The sequence below is a fragment of the Talpa occidentalis genome, unplaced genomic scaffold (assembly GCF_014898055.3).
Source record: "Talpa occidentalis isolate TD23 unplaced genomic scaffold, MPIMG_talOcc4v2.1 talOcc4.8, whole genome shotgun sequence".
In the NCBI taxonomy this organism is placed as follows: Eukaryota; Metazoa; Chordata; class Mammalia; order Eulipotyphla; family Talpidae; genus Talpa; species Talpa occidentalis.
Window position 1 is genome coordinate 87,006,380 of NW_023605194.1, and position 20,408 is coordinate 87,026,787.

At 36.8% G+C, this 20,408-nt stretch overlaps 2 long non-coding RNA genes across 2 annotated transcripts in view; one reads left to right on the top strand and one right to left on the bottom strand.

The window, feature by feature from the left end:
- LOC129145027 (uncharacterized) overlaps positions 1 to 20,408 on the bottom strand; it is a 185,821-nt gene that overhangs the window by 149,265 nt on the left and 16,148 nt on the right. The gene's annotated exons all lie outside the window — the stretch shown is intronic.
- LOC119234290 (uncharacterized) overlaps positions 1 to 20,408 on the top strand; it is a 51,605-nt gene that overhangs the window by 19,384 nt on the left and 11,813 nt on the right. The window contains exon 2 of the long non-coding RNA XR_008550012.1: positions 5,076 to 5,152. This is a non-coding gene — a long non-coding RNA (uncharacterized LOC119234290). The remainder of the gene's footprint in view (positions 1 to 5,075; positions 5,153 to 20,408) is intronic.

Below are 20,408 nucleotides of genomic sequence, written 5' to 3' on the forward strand. Positions count from 1 at the left end.
TATTTTTTAAAAAATGAAGTCATTGAAAAACTTTATATGAGTTTTATCCATATCATTAAAATGGATTCTTTCAACTAACTTAAGCCTCAGTGATCTTGTAATATAGTTGTGTTTCCGTGTAAATAGGGACAGTAGATGGGTGACAAGTCTTTCCTGGCTCTATTCCTAGAGTTAAAAAGGGCAGTTAAAATTATAACATTTTAAACCTTATGATCTGCATAAACTTTTCTATTAAAAATATCTGGTCATCTTTAAATCATCCGGTTTCTTTCATCATTTATAAATAAAACGGTAACAAAAGAGGTTTTGCCAAGGACAAATATTGCCTCAAGAAGAATTTAGCTATCATGCGTCGAGGAGTTAGTTTATGAACTATCTGTAGAATTTCCATTTCCAAAGGTACATTACACAAATCTCCAAGGTTACATGCTCTCCAAGGCACATTAGCAAATATCTGCAAGGTTTCCATTTTCCTGACAGAAACAATTACAAATGCCATGCAAGAATAATTTCACACAGAGAGTTGAGGCAGCTATCAGAATTCTCTTAGGTAACAGTTGCAAATGTTTATGCTAATATTATTTAGCTTTTCACTTTTAACTTTAAAAAATCAGGTTACTGAATTCAATGTATTTCTCTTGTTGTCTGTATAAAGAACAAACATAAAAAAAGGTGGAAGCAAGCTTATGTTCATTTCAAAACTATATGTTTTAAAACAAAATACTGCAGTATGTTTTCAGCAGGGAGCTCTTGTATTCTGTATTTCATTTCAGTAATGAAGAGAAGGGCTGCCATCTGGCCATTTCGAATGTATGGAGTTTGTGCTTCTATATATAAATGACAGCATATGGAAAGAGAGACTTGCAATTGAGCACATATTCCTAGAAATACTTAAAGTATTTATTCCTCTCAAAAATGTGTACTATTGGCCTCATCCTACAAATTACTCCTAACTTCTAAAATAATCAAAGAAATATGAAGACATTTTTATCTATCAAAACCCCAAAATAGTGCTGGTGTATTTTTTTTAAATTTAGTTTATTTCAATTCTTTTAAAGATAACTATAAATATGCAAGTATTTTAAGCTGTCCTGTCCTAGATCCAATGATACTATGTTAAAAATTTTTAAATGCATTAATGTAGAAGTATAAAAAGAATAGTAGATGAAAATTTTCAAGGGATTTTTAAAAGGCAGAGACAGAACAGTGGAAAGTGACTTAATAGTGTAAAGGAAGCTGCAATGAAAACATAAGAACAGTTAATGTTGAAATGAGAGGCTATTCACCCTGAAGAAACCTAAAATCAAGCTAGCAAAAATCCAAATAAGCAGACCTTGACCTTGACCTCAGAACTAGAGAAAGCAGAATAATGGGGAATTATTCTTCAGACAAATTAGAGGGAGAGAATTTGAACGCTAAAATGGTCAGATCTAGCCTCTCACCCCATATGTATATCCTTCCTAGTCAGCCAAGCAAAACATAAATTTTAAAAATGTATGTGAAAATAGGCAAAATGTAAAAAAAAAAATACAAGTCTTAAAGACTCCATTTAAACCCCTCTGCAAAATACAATGAGACATTACAGTCATTGAAATTAGCAAATGATAAGAGTACAAAAGGACCTATAGTCATAAAAGAAATAACCTCTTTGAAATTAAAGATAAATGATAATTTTTAAAAGCAGTGTAGAAAACATGTTGCAAATCATAGAAAGACAAATGAAAAGTAAAGGAAATTGATATCATTAGGAAAATATATTCAAAACATTAAAAAAAATCCAACCTGTCCTTGCTAGCAATTTCAGACAGAGAAAACAGAGGAAATATTAGGGAAATATTTTTCAAATAAAATAATACAAAATGTGGGATAATTTCAGAAAAAAAAGATTTTCCAGCTTGAAAGTTTCTATCAAGCACCTAGTTGAATGAACTACAGGTCACCAACCAGTGTACACCATTTAGTAATTCAGAACACAATAGATAACCATCTAAAGAGAGAAATACAAAATAGAAATTTACAAACACATGGTAATTAATAAGTACATAGTAATGAAAACCACAATGATGTTAATCTTTTCAAACACTAAAAAGTACAACTATTAGAAGAGCATCTTCAAAGACATCACTTTCAACCTAGAATTCAATATCTATCCAGACTGTTGCGTAGGCGATACCACACTGATAAAAGGGAGTCGTAGAGCCGGCTGCACAATGCAGGATGCAGCTCAAACAACAAGACCCTAGCTTTTTTATTGACAGAATAATCATACAGCACCAGTTACATGGGGTAGGAGAAAAAATTGGATGGAACTAAAAATGTGCTTATGTCATCTAGGGCTTCAGGGGGACATGAGTCTGCTGACTAGATAATTCTTATTTGCTTGATGACCAAGTGTTGTAATCAAAACCATACCCCAGAACCATGGCCATGGTTCCAATTTTATCAACAAGGTGTTCCACTGATCAGCTTCTGGGGTCCCTTGTTATACATCAATCAACAGCCCCCTCTCCCTAGGCATCCCAGTCATACATTGTGATGCATACCCTTCCGAGGGTGTTCAAGTTTTTTGCTCTTGATTGATTTGCAAGGCACCTTGTAAAGTTTGATTCCTACGACTGATTGACAGAGCAGTTCTGACCTTGTATAGGAATGCAGAACTGTAGGTAAGAAAAATGCTGCTGAACAGGACACTTAGGATTGGTAGACCCTAAGGTAAGCCCATCATCACAAGACTCAAAATGTATTTATGCTCCATCTAGAGAGAAATTTCTGGGGCTGTCACAGCAGCACAGCACCCTGAACTAGTGTTTTATTATGAGTAACATTACTTCCCACTTTCTGGAAAGCTCTGTTTTGATGCTTTCTCTTTTTCTATCCAGCAACTTAATCTCTCATTCTGCACTAATATTTATTGTAGAATGACTTCATTCCATAAACAAGTAGAATTCAGAAAGAATGCATTCCCAGAATTGTTCTGTAAAAAAACTGATCAGGGCCTCCCCTGGTGGTACAGCAGTTGAGCGCTGGGCTGCGAGGCTGCCCACAGCCTCTGCAGCGCCGGTTCATTTCCTGGCCACCAGCGAGGGTCCCACAACAACAACAACAACAACAACAAAAAAAAAAAAACCTGATCAAACTCTAAAATAACTCTTTACCCATGTAAGTCATGAATACCTAGAGTGGACATACACCAAATACTTAAAAAATGCATTCTACTAACCACTAATAATCAAAATACTCTCACCCTGATTCTTTGATCACCAAAAGTTCTTAGATAAAAATGTAGCCTTGTCTATAACCTTACAAAGCTCTGATATTGTCATATGCTTTATATTAGTTCTTTAATAAGTTAATACAATGGATACTTTAAAATATATATTAATAATAACATTCTCACTAGCTATAGATAATTTTTTCAAGTTTTATTTTATTTTCTCAAATTTTATTTTAAAATCCTTTAAGGGAATGGCTTAAACACATTGGATCTGCATTTTTTTTAATTATCCACTGGTCATTAACTCAACAGCATATTTATTTTCAAGACCTAAATTAAATTGTGGAGTCCTGTGCATTATTATTTTGTAGCAATTTATATATAATGAATAATTTTTGTATATACACCAAATGTTACTATATATTTTATATATATATATATATATATATATATATATTTGATTTTACCAGCAACAAACCTTACCATGAATCTCATTTACTGAGAACCTCACTTACCCAGTTTGTCTCTGAAGCCTAAGAAGGGAGTCTAATACGGTGTTATATAGTCCTAGATTTGGGGGCATTTTTTTAAAATACAAGGTAGTTTAGCTGCCATTTGGTAAGACCATTCATTCTTTCCAAACTGAATTATCATCTGACAAAGTCAGCCTGTGTGTGCAGTAGTAATAGAGTGGCCTGGGCTTCCTAATCATCCAGCTGAGGAAAACGGAGCTGGGAATCCTTCAGTTTACATCACCTTCTTTATATAGATAAGTCACTGTTAGTTGCCTGTGCTGGAGCAGTGAAAGCTTCCAGGGATGCTCCTGCTGTCTGCTGTCCCCTCTCCAGCTGCACTGTGATACGAGGACCTCAAGACAAATATTAGGCTAAGGGCAGAGGGAGAGCAAGAAACAAGGCTGTATGTGTAACAGGCCAGATGGTGCTCTATGGAAAATTCTTCCAAATCTTGTAGACTAATAACAACTTGATAGAAGTTTCCTATATTTAATAATACAAATTATATACATATTATCAAGGGAAAGGTATGAATATGAAAAAAAGACTAAATCATTAAGAATGAAATTTGGCAATCCATTCCTGAAGATAAACCAAATTGTCTTTCCATTTTCTCTCTACAAAATACTACAAAGAGCCTCCCTGATAGTTCAGGTGTTAAGTCTCAGCACTATCAAGCTGACCCTCATGGTGCAGCAGACCTCTCCTGTCTCGCCCATTGCTTCCCTCAGCATTGTATTTCAATAGATCTGCCTGTGCTCCCCACTCTGTCTCTGGTGAATCCTCTCACCCGCTCCCCACCTCTGGCCTACACCCAAGTTCTTATATGCATAAATAAAAATAAATCTTTAGAAAATAAAAATAAAAATACTAAAAAACCCTGGCTATTTTAAGAAATAGTATAAATTGGGGCCTCCCTGGTGGTGCAAGGATTTAAGACGCAGCACTATGAAGCTATCTGCAGCCACTGCAGCACGAGTTTTTTCATGGTCAGGAAGGTGACACACATGGCACAGGAGACATCTGTCTCGCCCACTGCTCCCCTCAGCAGTGTATTTCAGTACATCTGACTGTTCTGCTCCTCACTCTGTCTCTGGTGGATCCTCTTACCCCCATATCTCTGGCCTGCACCCCAGCTATCGTATACATAAATATATAAATCTTTAAAGAAAGAAATAATATAAATACATAAAATCAAACTATGAAAGAAAAACCCTAAAGAGGTGCGACAGTTTTAATTCTATTTTTTCAGACGTGATGAAATATTTGAGTTTTTTAAATTTCCAGTTTGATATCATTTCTGATCTAAATATAATAAAGTTGAGTATTTAATTCTATATTTACAGGTTTCTGTTCTTTTTTAAAAAGGAGGTCTCCAAAATGCTGTATGCTTCAGGCTCAGATCTGAACCTACCTTTGTAAGGTAAGTTTTATGTTACTATTATATTATTTTTGCTTTAAGGATGAAATTGTAGTCTCAGAGTTATAATGTAATTTATAATGTTATATGTAATGTAATTCCTTCCTTCCACAGAGCAAATGGTAAAAATAGGACATAAGCCAAGGTCAGTCTCATTACATAGCCTATTGTAACCATTACATGAAATACATCTTACTGTATTTTCAAGTCAGACTGAAGAGGTCATACCTGGAAGTTTTCTCCCCATCCTTAGGTCTCTCCAATATTGTGCAGCACAACTCAGTCCAATTAAATAATTGAATATTTTCTATATGTCAGAAAATATAAATAAAGCATATAAAACTAGTGAAACAGCTATATCAAAAAATAAATTATAATTAAACCTTATTTTCTAGGAGCAGACATTCTTGTGTAGCAAAGAAAAATATAATAAGTATTAGATAGAGAGATGCATGATCCCTGTTTGAAGTGCATTGGAGGTATAGTTGACTAAGTCTGAGTGAAGGCTTATGACAGGGGTGGAGCTGCACTTAGTAAAAGATTCTTACAGTGTGTGACATTTGAACTTAATTTTAAAATACAAATAGGCACCAGTCAGGAAGAAGAAAGACAAGATATCACAGGCAGATGAAGTATTAAGTCTAAGGGCACTGAGGTATAATACAGCATGCCATACTTGAAGAGGTATATGTAGTTTCACATTCCTGGAGCAGAACTTTAGAGAGTTAGTGCTGGAGAGAATTATACTAGAGAAGTGCCAGCTCATTAAAAGTTTTATATACTTTATTACAAAGCTCAATTTTTTTTTCTTATTTTATTTTTTGAGGTAACATTGGTTTACAGCTCTCTATGATTTAGGGACATTGTCCATACCTCTTATATGTATGTAACCATACCACACCCACCAAGGAAGCCTCAGTAATCTTCCACAACAACCCATTGCAAAATCTGGAGTTTTTGAAGCATTTAAAGTATCAGGCTGATTTAGATTGAGTCATGATGAGCTTCAACATTGTGGTCAACAAGTTCAAGGTGAATTTGAGGTGCATAGAAGACCCAGTCTGGTGAAACAGAATCCAGGTGAGAAGGAGAAGTTCTAGATGTGAACAGGACAATGAGAATGGATGACAGAGGATGGATTTAACATTATATAAAAGTGATGATCAATTTGAGAAGTTTTTAAGGTGCTATGATGATTCCTGTGGTTGGTAAATAATCAGATGTTATACCAACATTTGAAGGAAAGAAATAAAAGTCAAACATGAAAGAGAATATAAGTTTCATTTAGACTTGTCAAATGTGAAGGCATTTCGAGATTAGAAATGTTAAACAGACAATGAAAAATGACCTTTGGATATACTACAGGTTTGAGATTTGTGAGTATTATCGTAGCAGGTTAAACCATAATTGTAGATGAATTCACCAAAGGGAAACTCAAAACAAGAAAGGAATCACTGAAAATAGACACTTATATTGTAAAGTATAAGAGAAACATAAAGGATGATCAACCAGAGTAATCATGGAAAAACACTAATTTGAAAGCTGGCAGAATCAATATCTCATGCAAAAGAGAAACTTAGAAAAGTCAGGAGTGTGTATCTGTGGAATCTATGTTCAGGAGACCAGAACTTGACTGTCAAGTGAATTATGGTGGTGCACCCGATTCTCATGAGACAATGAATGAAAGAGTTGAAGGTTATAAATTCTCAATCCAAGAAATTTACCTGAAGAGACAAGAGGGGAAATGTAGGGCAAGAATATGTATGGAGAGCTCAAATAATGCTTAAAATAAGAGCATAGGTAATACCTACCTTCTAGGCTCCAGCTGCTATACAGCCACACTTATTATGAATTAACTAGCTAACAGAGAAATATATAGTCAGGAAAGTAGGCATATAGTCAGAAAAGTAGACATATATACACATGCATACACAAACACCCATGATATAAAATATCCATGCATAAAAATACAGAGATGAATAAGTTTATACATGCACATGTACACATGCATATATATGTATATATGCATCACATATATAATTCCATTTCCTTTAATTTTATTGATTGATTTAGATGCCACCACAAAGACCTAATATTTTCAAATTCAATTTAATTCTAGCATATGTATATAGGCAATTTTTTCACTCTCATTAACAAATATGTCCTATGTGTTTATTATTTTTCAGGCAATAGATTATAAGTTCTTCAAACATTATTGTTCTTTGTTAGAAGCAATACACATGAAAAGTGCTGATTCGGGGCCTCCCCCATAGCGCAGTGGTTGAGCGCTGGTATGCAAAGCTGCCGGCAGCCTCTGTAGTGCCAGTTCCATCCCAGGCAGCCAGGGGAGAGTCCCAGGAGGCGCGCAGACCTCTCCTACTGCCCACTGCTCCCCTCAGCAGTGTACTTCGTCAGTCTGTCTGTTCTGCTCTCCGCTCTGTCTCTGGTGAATTCTCTCACCCTCCCGCGCTTCTGACTGTACCCAGTGCTTGTATAAATAAATAAATTGGAAAAAAAAAGTGCTGATCCCAGTCTAGATACTGTGCAGTCTTTGTTTTGAGAAATGTGTAAAGAGAAAACCCAAGAAGATAAATCCATAGTGAATCTTAAAACATTAATATTTTAAAAGATATCTCTATCTTGGTGCCTGTGTTCATCCCACCAGTAAAGCTTTTTTTTTCTCTCTTTTTCAAAAACTACAGCTACCCCAAGTTAAGTTATATATTTTCCCTCTGATTTTGCCTGGGAACTTTCTTAGGTGTAACTTTTTTCATTTCACTTTTGGTCTTGTGCCCAGATGTTAACTTCTAAAAGTTAAACAAATCAATACCAGGCTTCCCTTGAATAGTCATCAGGAGAAAAATCACTAATATAAGAGCTTCCTCTTGGCCCCACGGAAAACAAAATATTTTTTGCTTAGGTTTCTGTCTTTTCAGTGGTTTATATATTTTTTATAGAATCTACCTAAAGATTCTTTCAAAGATCAAAGCTACTAGATTTCTTTAACAGTATAATTGAAATTATCCCAGCAGACATAAAAATTGACCGCACACCTATTTCCCTTCACTTCTCTTATGTTTACTCCCCAGTCTAAGTGTCTTGCTCTTGTGTTCACTTTTCAAGACACTCCTGCTAGAGTCATAATACATCAAAAAAATAGGTTAAAGATTTTAATAGCAATCCTCTTGTTACTATTGAATTTTGCATTATTCTATCAAGAGTTAAATGAAAAAATAAAGTTTTGATGCTCATAGTTGGAAGGATAATGGTTTTATCTTCCAATGGCCTCCTGCAGAACACACTTAAATGAATGCATTTGTAATATGAAGCGGAACTTCATCTGTTCTCTGCATAACTGCATCTTGGCTGTAGATGATTGCACTGTGGGACGTGAGAAGGAATTTTGAATGAGCAGCCTGTTTCCTGCAGATAAGTTTGTGTCCTCCTTATCATCATGAAAAGAAGTTAAAATAATAGCTACCCTATAAACAAAATGCAAAATTTCAAATCCACTCTTGATTCTAATGACTTTCAAGGCTAGTTCAGGATTATAACAGCGTACGGTGTAAATCTGTGCTGCATGAAGCTCAGGAAAATTTCCTGAAAGGTATTAAGGACAAGTTATTACTTGTAGCATGCTTTTAAATGTTTTCATGATGCTGACATATGTGTATTAATACTTAAGTATTCAGTGTTGCTATAGGGGGTAGGTAGGATTGCCTAAAAATATTAAATTTGAGAATGTACACAAAATACTTTTTCACCCAAGAACTTTCCTTAGTGAAATAGCTAAAAAAAAAAAAAAGTTATGTCCTTTTTCTTAACAATGTGGATTGTATGTGTGTGTACGTGTATGCAATGGAAGGATATTAATAGGCAAAAATCAAGAACTATAGTTCTCAGATTCACCCTCACTTCCATCATCTCTATCTCCTGTCTAGTTGCATTCAGACATTCACCTGCTTTTATCCTCATTAGTTCCCTCTAAGTCAGTCATGTCTGAGAAAGGTTATTGGTTTTTGTTTTGTTTTTTTTCCCCTAAAGGAAGGAGTAAGGGCCTCCCCGGTGGCGCAGCAGTTGAGCGCTGGGTTGCGAAGCTGCCCGCGGCCTCTGCGGCGCAGGTTCGATCCCCGGCTGCTCCCCGGCCACTGGAGGAGGGTCCCACATGGCACGCAGTCCTCTCCTGCCGCCCGCTGCTCCCCTCAGCAGTGTACATCGGTCCTTCTGCCTGCTCTGCTCCCCGCTCTGGCTCTGGTGAATTCTCCCACCCTCCCGCGCTTCTGACTGTACCCAGTGCTTGTATAAACAAAACAAACAAACAAATAAATAAATAAAAGCATGCCTCTATAAAAAAAAATTAAAATAAAGGAAGGAGTAAAATAGAAGTTTTTAGCAAGACCAGTAATTGTCTTGATATGAAATCTGTATATCAAGATTCATTTCCCCTTTTGATTCCCTTCTGCTGGTAACTATTGTTGAGTACCTGCTAAAGTCTGAAATTGATGTCCTCTCTACCAGACTGAGCTCTGGCCCCACTTTAATCGTGTTCTGCCCTTAGTTTCCAGGTGGAAAAATGGCAAGTTGGAACTATTCCTTTTCTACTCCCTTAGGTTTATTCTGCTATTGGTTTTCTAATGCACCTTAACCATCAAGATTTAGATCTAAATCCTGATTTATGGATCTTTTAACCAATTATTTCCCTTAATGTAATGACTGATGGATACTTTTATTTTGTAGCATTGATTCAAACAGATTCAGAAATTTCTCCCACAGCATTTCTAAATAATATTCACCTTCTATCTACTTTAGCACATCAGATGATTAGGAGTTCACTATATGTTAAGGGGACTCATTCCTATTTTGAATAGTATCTGCTTAATATAAGTTTAATGGTTGGATTATCTAAATGTGTCCACTGTTATGTTAAATAGTTACATTCTATGTATAGCCAACCATCATCAATTTGCTTATGTGTCCTATCATGAAAATAGAATGCATAGATGAGCTGCTTATATGCTGATGTTATGGGAATCTTGACAGATGCCAGCTTTTAGGTGAAAAAATGAATATACTAAGGGGAAAAAATGACTAGAAGTTGGGAAAAGTAAAGAGAAATAAGCATAATTGCAGGACTGGAAGGACAGGGTGCACGGTGTTAGGAACAGCATGAGACTACAGTGAACTGCACAGACATAGCCCCAGGATCCTGCCCATAAATTCTGGGAAAGAGAGAGTTGTGTGATAAATAGTCTACATGAACCACACCATCAGAGATCCACACAACTACGATGATGACTCATCTCCCAAGGAAAAGTCTTGGAAAAGAAGACGATGTCCTGAAATGGCCAGAGGGAGTGTATATTTTATTTTTTTTAGGATTTATTTATTTATGCATACAAGAACTGGGGTGTAAGCCAGAGGTGCGGTGGTGAGAGGATTCACCAGAGAGAGTGGGGAGCAGAACAGGCAGATGTACTGAAATACACTGCTGAGGGGAGCAGCAGGCAAGACAAGAGAGGTCTGCCACGTCATGTGGGTTGCTCCCTGGCCAGCTGGAGATCAAACTTGTGCTGTAGTGGCTAGCAGTAGTTTGACAGCACTGTCTTTAATCCCTGTGCCACCAGGGAGGCCCAAAAGTGTATATTTTAAAAGCCAGGGCAGAGCAACATCTACTGCGCAGGCAACTCAAGTATAATATCTGCCACAGCACATTTGACTTTTTAAATTTAAAATGATAGGTCTGTGCAGGTAGATGTTTAAGTCTTCTCAAACATGAAGGCACGCCCTTGCTTCTGATGGGTAACTAAGAAAAATAGAATCACTCAGAGTTTTGGTATAGGCAGTGATGTTGTGTGGTTGTGACCAGTAGAAATCAGATAAGATGACCAGCAAGAGCAACAGCCAGGACAGATAGTAGAGTCAGTTGCAAAGTGTGAATTTGAATTCTTGTCAACCCTATGTACAATAACATTTGGAATCCAAGTAAAGCAGATGAAATCAGAAAGACTGCAGTCCCAGCTCAGGGAATTATGAGTTACTTATTCAGTAGAACTCTGCACACACATACTCACTTTTTATTCCATACCACATCATTCCTGTAAAATCTTGCAATAACGTCCCATTTCAGCTGCACTCAAATCCAAGATACTTATGATATTCCAATTAAATATTTTACTTAGAAGAATAAGCACTATTATGAAGAAAAACATTTAGAAATTATTCCTATTTTCATTTTGCAAAACAAAAATAACCCTATACCCACCCAAGGACACATATGCACACATGTGCACACACACATATATGCACACACACATACACACACACGCACACACACATACACACACACATATACACACACATCCCACTTCTGAAGTTATTATTATCCCAACATGTTTTCCAAGTTGAATCACAACATATTTCAGTGCAGGAAGTCAAAGGAGAAAATGAGGAATTTTAATCTCTCTTCCCTCAGTGTAACATAAGATGTGAATATCTGGAGCGACATAGAATATCATCCCAGACAGTTTTGAGAAAAGACCTGGGGGCTGTACTGTCTTAAGGAAACTACATGATTGTTATTAAAGAAATGTTGATTAACACAAATAGCTCGGTGCCTGTTCAGGCAAATGCTTTCTCTGTGGAGACAGAGTGAAATAAATCAGATCCTATTTAGATATAGATGAAGTATCACCTTTTGGTAAAATGCATTGAAACAGTGTGCTGTTCATGTTGTTTTTGGTTACTGTCAAGGAAGCTAGGAATTTCAGAGCTGGATTTAAGGATTTGGTATTACAAGACCTGATAGATAAAGAGTCAAAGAAAAGACATTATAGTATATTTATCATGAGGTACTTTATCTCTTTGAAACTAGGAGGTCTTGAAAATTCACAGCAGTGTCTAAAAGGGTAGTTTTAAAAATTAATTATGTAGAGGTACTTGTTGTTGAGATAGCTTCATAGGTTTTGATTAAACTTTTGAGGCGCATTAACAAAAAGGTTCCAAAGTGCTGTTTTTTCTAGATCTCTGTAGCAGAAATTGGCTATTTATTTATCAAACTCTTTTTTCTTCCCTCCTGGGAAACTTACTGCACAATGTGACTACATTCCCTACACTCCTTGTGGCTAGGTGCAGGGGAATGGTTGAGTTTTAATCAGCATAGTGAAGGTGAATGCAGTGTTATCCATTTCCAGACTTGGCCCACAAAAACCTTCCAGGGGTTACTCCACAATCTTTTACCCCTCCTCCCCATAAAACCCTTAAGAGAACACCGACCTCTGTGCTACAACAGAGTCACAAGTTGAAAGGGTTAGGCTGCTGAAATCACCCACTCTGATGCATGATTATATGAGCTATAAAATAAGATTCTAATTGGTTAGAGCATTTGGAAACTGCTTTCTTCAGTATTGGCCTAACACAAGAAATCAGTTGTCCACTGAACTCTGTCCTATCTGCTGGTACCATTAACCCAAAATAGGCAATTAAAACAAGTGGACAAAAAAAGACCTTTCCTTATATTAGTTAGTCAAATCTTCAAAAGACAAATATGGGGTCTCCCTGGTGGTGCAAAGGGTTAAGCACAGCACTGTGAAACTATCTGCAACCATTGCAGCATGAGTTTGATCCCCAGTCAGGGAGCTACCCACATGGCACAATAGACCTCTCCTGTCTCTCCCCGGTGCTCCCCTCAGCAGTATATTTCAGTCAGTCTGTCTGTTCTGTTCCCCACTCTATCTCTGGTGAATCTTTTCACCCCCTGCACCTCTGGCCTATACCCCAGCTCCTGTATGCATAAATAAATAAATCTTTTTTTAAAAGACAAATAATATTAAATGAAATAATTCATTGGGAGAAGGCATGTGCTATAACAGACTTGTGATGAGCTAGCCCATGGGGACAAAAAGACATAGTAATACATTCAAAAACTCTGGAAGTTTAAGTGCTCTCTGAATGGTGACTCAAGCATTCGCAATTTTGTGTTGTCCAGGAGCTGAAGCTAGTGATCTCCCTTCATTGGCCACCTGCATGCTGTAACTTGGGGCTTGGGTGCTAAAAAAAGGGCAGAAGAACTTAGAAGAATGTTTATGAGCACCCTGATGTCTGTTTGATTGCCACACACAAATTTGGTACCTTATATATGGTATTATTCAAAGAGTAAAATGACCTTCTCCATCATGATTATTTGGGGACAAATAAGGCCAAATGACAGAGTACAGGCATTGGATTGCTTACAGTATGGGCCAAGAATTAGCAAATATATTATCTCATTCTTGATTTAAATACCAGATAATGAATAAACTAGGGAACACCAAGGAGTTGGTGGAATGCAGAATTTCATATTACAGGTATGACAGATGTGGTGACTCAGTTTGTGACTCTGGAAAAATTTGTATCATATCTCAAGTTAGTAAATCCAAGTTTATCAAGTAGAGAAGATTAGTGTTTCCTCCAGGGACATGACAATTTGTTCTTCAGTTGAAAATAATGTGTAGTGACATAGGGAATGGACACAGTTTCATAGGGACTTTTGTTTTGTTTTACTATTGATTATTTAAATACCTTCTTGTGTTAATCATAAAATCTCCCTTTGAAGGAAATTCCCAACATCTGTACCAAAGAGCCAAATAAAAGGCCAAAGACTTCCTCTGCTTCCCATAGAGGATACCCAACTTGAGTTAATATTTTACATCAAATCAGTGTCACACACACTTTGGTGATGTCTGGTATTCAGATGTCTGGACACAGCACATCACAAATCTGACTGTTCTGTGATAATGTTAACTCTACTCTGGGTTCTCAAGCCTCAGAACAGCCTTGACATTTGTCCATCTGCTGGTCCAGCCTCCAGTCCATCAACTTCTAATCTCTTTGTAATTATTCTGGTCTTAGTATCAACTTTGTTTTTGTTTAAGGTAGACAGTTTCTGTTATGAGACCTTGACTTACACTTTAAAATAACATGCTATCAGACTGTGTATCACACTGTGAGGGAAGTGACAACTGCTGACATTTTCCCTGTTCCTAAAGGCATTCATTGTATATATTACATTTGGCCTTCTGAAGAAGAATGAGCTGATGGCCTGGTAGGGGCATAGGTTTATTTGCTTTGTTTTGTTAATTTGGGTCCACGAAGACCAACGGCATTGCATCCAAATGTGAAATATTTGCGCACGACATTCAGAAGGAAATTATGCCAACTCTGAAAGTTCATCTGCAAGTGACTGTAGAATACAGTTTTTGGAACTGCAGTGACTTTTTCTTGTCTTGAGAGCCATGTAGCAGAAACTTTGGATGCACAATTTTGGTGGCAATATGTCTGATCAGATAAACTGAAGTTTTTCCCACCATAGAGAAGAAAGTGTTGATTTCTATGCATCACTGTGATTAGCTGATTCCATTCATTTTTTGCCTTCCGACGTGATAAAGTTTGCCTCATCACATGGCCACAGGTTGTATTTCCAGCTTTCTTTTCAATGTGAAGAGGTTTTCTCGAATGAGAAGAAATGATGCATGATATTTCCAACGATGTCCTTAAAATACTAAAGTATCTTTCATTTGTATGGAATGGAGACATGATGGCAGGAGCCAAAACAACCACTCTAATCTCAGAAATGAAGTGCATCATGTGTTACAAAATCACTTAATGCAGATGCAGTTCTTATCTCAGGTCTATTACTTGAGAGATAGAGAAGTTGACTCCATTATTTTAAACATTTGTATTTTGGGGTCTCAGGAGTTTATTAGTTTAGCATATACTCTTAAGCCGAAGTGAAGGAAGGCTATTCAAGATTATTGTAATTGAGACATTTCAAGTTTATTTTTAAATAATGTTTAAATGTAAGTCAATAAATTAAGAAAAAAAAAACTTATCTAAAATAAAAGGACACGGGGCCTCTCCTGTGGCACAATGGGTTGAGCACAGCGCTGTGAAGCTGTCCACAGCCTCTGCAGGACCAGTTCAATTCCCGGCCAGCCAGGGAGATTCCCACATGGCGAGGCAGACCTCTCCTGCCGCCCGCTGCTCCCCTCAGCAGTGTACTTCGGTCCTTCTGCCTGTTCTGCTCCCTGCTCTGTCTCTGGTGAATTCTCTCACCCTCCCATGCCCTTGGCCTGTACCCCAGTGCTTGTGTAAATAAATGAATCTTAAAAAAAAAAAAAATGAAAGGACATGGTAATACAAATTCAGAGAACATATTGGAGAAATTTTTCATTTCATTTTAAATATTCTATATCTGTACACCAAAATATTGTGCCTAGTCCATAAAGACAAGTGTACTATGAAAAATGTAAAAGAATCAAAATATATTGTCTTAAAAAAAAAAAACAAAACTGTGTTGTTTAGAGCATACCCTTCAAGGTTATCTGAATCTATGTTTTCTTTTTTCTTGTCAATATATTTCAGGTTAGTTTTCAACTAATAAGTTGTCAGAAAATCTAAACCAATACTCATAGTAAAGCAAATCTTGCCCATGGTCTAGTGGAATGCAAGTGGTTATTGCCTTGTGGACATAGATCACTTTCCCCTGTTTGTCATTTATTTGTAAATTCACTTCAGCACCAGATTATAGAAATGTGGTATTTTGGGGGCCCCCTGGTGGTGCAAGGGTTTAAGAAACAACCTATGAAGCAATCTGCAACCACTGCAGCACGAGTTCAATCCACAGCCAGGGAGCTACCCACATGGCACAGCAGACCTCTCCTGTCTCACCTGCTGCTCCCCTCAGCAGTGTATTTCAGTCAGTCTGCCTGTTCTGTTTCCCATTCTATCTCTGGTGAATCTTCTTACCCCCCACACCTCTGGCCTGTACCCCAGTTCTTGTATGCATAATAAAAAAAAAGATTTTAAAAAATGTGGTATTTTGAGTCGTTTTTGGAACATCTTGCTGGGTGTTCCATTCATTGACTTACTTAAAATCCACATAAAATCTTTCATATATGTTTATTTGACACTTGTGTTTTTTTGAAAGTTATCTTTATCTCCAAATATTTTCCACCCCTAATGAACCTGAATTGTAAGTTGCAATAACTTACCAGAGTGTGTTCTACAGATTATATAATTTTAGGTCCATGTGTGACTTAGTGGAGCCCACATTCTTGTGAAGCACATGTTAGAAAGAAAAAGACTTATCTTGAAAGTGATTTATTCTAATGTAATAGCAGAATTTCCAAAAAATCACCACCACAGCTTTCAAAACATATAATATGTACATTGTGTTTTTTTTTTTTCTGCTGCTATGTAGCAAATTATCTTTCCCTTTTACTACAATATGTTCTTTGAAAAATTCCAAATACCTGAGGCAAAAATCCTAGTGGTTGAACCTACATCATACACATTCATCTTTTACCTCTGGGTAGAATTATGCATTTTTCCAGGCCTGTATTGGTTTAATAATACATTGTGTGATTTTTAGAAGCAAACAACATTAGTAGCTGCAAACTACTATCAAAGTGATTGAGTATATGTGATAGTTTCTGCAAATATACTAGCAGAAACAAAGGTCATCACTTGTTGGGGATATTCCTTTTATTTGAACAAGGTGCTGAAATTGTAGGACTATAAATTATTAAATAAGTGTAGCAAATGTAAAGAGTTTTATATTTTATCATTCAGGAATCTCATAATTCTTAAAAATTCTTTCATCAAAATAAAAAAAAATGCATGATCGTTATATTTGTTGACAGAAATATATATTTAAATATTTAAAACATGCTTCACTAGAGTTCTTATATTCTAAATACAAATGTGATTTAGAGCATGCAAATATCAGCCTTTTTCTCAGACAGTTTTCAAAGGTTTTCTAAGTAACTGTGTATTAATGAAGCCATCCCATGTAAACTGTCAGGTATAAGAGGTTTCAGAAATATTTATATAATCAAAGATAGTATGTACTACATGCTGTCTATGAAATATCATAAAATATACTTTAAAAAATGAATATGGGGGCTCCCTGGTGGCGCAGGCAGTTGAACGTAGAGCTGTGAAACTGTCTGAAGCCTCTGCAGTGCAGGTTCGATCCCGGCCAGCCAGCGAGATACCTACATGTCATGGCAGACCTCTCCTGTCTCATCTGCTGCTCTCCTCAACAGTGTATTTTGGTCAGTCTGTCTGTTCTGCTCCCCACTCTCTCTGGTGAATCTTCTCACTCTCCTGCACATCTAGCCTGTACCCTTGTTCTTGTATGCATGAATAAATAAATCTTTTTAAAAAATGAATATGAAAGTAAGAGAGAAAAAGACCAATCTTGCGTAAGGGTTGACAGAGTCCATGTCATCAAGGAAGGGTCTAATACTGCCCTAGGAGTTGGTGGAAGGCTTCCAGAGGAAGTGAGTCCAGAACAGAGACTCTGAATTTGTTTGAGAGGCATGAAAGCATGGATGCTTCAGCCACTGACTAATATGGAAATAGGGGAGAAGGAAACAACCACAAGAAAATCAAATATGGGAATATGATGCAAACAGGTTGAGCTGTTAACAGGAGCCAGAATGTTCAGACTCACAGCCACAAGGATTTTATCTGGCAATTAATGCTTAGCATGGACTGATTATTCTTTCTGAACAATGTATATCCAGTAACTCTCTTCAAAATACATCCCATGTCGTGGGAGCTGACGTGTTCTCACAGTTCTGGAATCCCAAACCCAGATCTCCCAGCTGGATGCCTACAACAGCACACTCACTAGCTGCCCTGCTTCCACGTCTGTGCCCTGATAATGTTCACTCTCCAAGGCCAGCACTAGAGATGTCCTTTAACTCTGTGTGGGATTTGGTCATTCCTTTGTTCAAAACCACAGGTGGTTTTTCTTGACACACACAGTAGAACTGGTATTTCCCAACAGCCTCATGGCTCTTCCCAAATTATCAGGCCACTCATCACCTCTCAAACTTAGTATTCATGCTCGTCCCCATAATCCCTCTGTTCCAACTGTAGAATCCAGGCCGCTACTCCAGGACATCCAAGCCAATGTCTATCTGGAACTTGATGCTGGTGGCCCCTTCTGCAAAAAGAATGCTCTTTGGCCAGATGTTTTCCTGGTCCCTGTGCTTCATCTAGGCTGCCCAACTCACCTCCTTGAGAGACCACCTCTACCTCCTCTAGATCAGCAGTCACCTGGGTGCTCTTAATCACCTTATTTTTTTCCCTTTAAACTACTTTTTCACTACCTGAAATAGTTCATATATACTGTATACCTATAATGGCTACAATTTAGTATATTATATAGCATACTTTATAGAAAGTAACTGAAGATCACTAGGATGATATAAAGATAGCCAATATCTGGAAGTAGTAATTTGTCAAGTAGCAGGCAAAGAATATTCCAGATCATTTAATTTTCAAGTTAACTAAAAGGAAACAAGGCCAAATGGATATTATGATTTACACTACCATTATCTGAAATGAAAATGGTCTCTCTATTTTACTTTTAGTTTCTTCCAAAGCATTTTAATCATAGCATCAAAGTGATCTGAAATATATAAAATTTTAAACATATAACACAGATAAAAATCTTTAACACATTCAGAGTTCTTCCATGGCTTTCTACTACATTGAAGCTAAAATCTATGGTCCTTAATTTAAAACATAAGGTCCTATAACAGACTTCTTTCCCACATTCAGCACTCTGGTCTCCTTTCAACACACCAAGGTGATATTTGAACCTATATATTTTTTCCCTGATGTACTTTTCCCTGACTTTTTGCCAATATCTACTCAACCTGCAAATTTGACTTTAAATGCAGCATTTAATCAAAGTAAATTTCCTATCCTACTGTAGGGTGGAATCCAAAACCCTCAAGCTGGACTAGCAATCAAATTAACTTCAGACAGATTAGTTAGAGAAAAGTTTTAATAATATAGCTACCACATGGTCTACATTAAATATCCTAAACTAAGGATTAGGGTCGCAGCCTGGCTTCTGGAGGGAAAAAGGGGACTCATGACAAGGAGAACGTAAATCCTTCACATGATGAAGAGTAGATGATCTGTAATTAGCTGTTTAAGAATTAAATTAAAATCCTAATTCTGGGTAATGACTTAAATTTCATTTTCAAACAGTTAAGGGAGTGGTAAAGATTTCTCAGGAGACTTCACACCTCAGCTTTAAATAACTGACATGCAAAGTGACACATATTGGGAAGATCTGTTCTAAACCCTTAATTCATAGGAATCCCACTAATAATACCCTTTATTGTTTCAGAGATTTTATCAGATTTTATAATTATATATTGATTTGTATAAGCAGAGGAACAAAAACTTACCACTCCAAAAAACATCTTTGACAAAGGTTTATTTCGTTGAAAGGGCTCTGAAGCTTTAAAGCAGAAATTAAATATGCCCAATAGTCATACCTTTCTTAACAGTGCCTTCCCTGGCAAACTTACATAAGTGAACTTCTCCTCTGTCCCCTGCAAAACCCTTTGTCTTAGCTGAGATTATTTAATATGGTCTCTGAAGCCACATAGGTGAGTTAGTCTTCCTGGGTTTCTCCCATCTATAGTTATTTTTTAGCTTTTTTTCTCTTATCAGTCTGTCTGGAATTTGTTTCATTATTTCAGAGCCTAGAAGAACCCAGAGGTAGGTAAGCTATGATTTTCTTTGAGCTCCAATGTGTTTCTTCCATTAATCTCCTTTCCAAAAATGCAAGTTCAAGCAGGCAGGGTGTTTGAGGGTGTAAATATAAACTCACAGAGTTCAACAGATGCACACAAGTGCCAAACTTCACAGGTATTCATTAATGGATACCACATATTGAAATGGATAGAAATTTATGATTGTAGCCCCTCAAATGTTGGTTCTTTCATTTTTTGTGTGTTTGAAAGGGAGCAGGATTTGCCATTATGAAATACGCCTCATTGGCATAAGGATTATTTTAGGCTGGTTATTTTTAAGGCACTGCAGACAAGGAAGCTCTGAAAACTGAGAAGTTAATTTTTATCAGATATGTATATTTATAAAGGAAATCTTTTATAAGTGTGTCTTCCTTTCTACAGCAGAAAATGCAGATGACAAAATCTCTAGAAACTTGTGTTTATAGCAAAGGTATAGACTTTAATCTGCATAACAATCATACCCATCCCTTATTTGCTCTCCCCACCTCCAATTTCCAACATTTTCCCCTTATTTGACATGGTGGTTTGAGCCATCTGGGGAAGCCACTCAGTTTTTCCTAGGACTTTCAAATATGTGTCAGAGGTATATAAGTTATTAAAATTTTGCTTGTTTTTCTCCTGTTAATCTATCTTTATTGCAGGGTATGTTTCAGCCA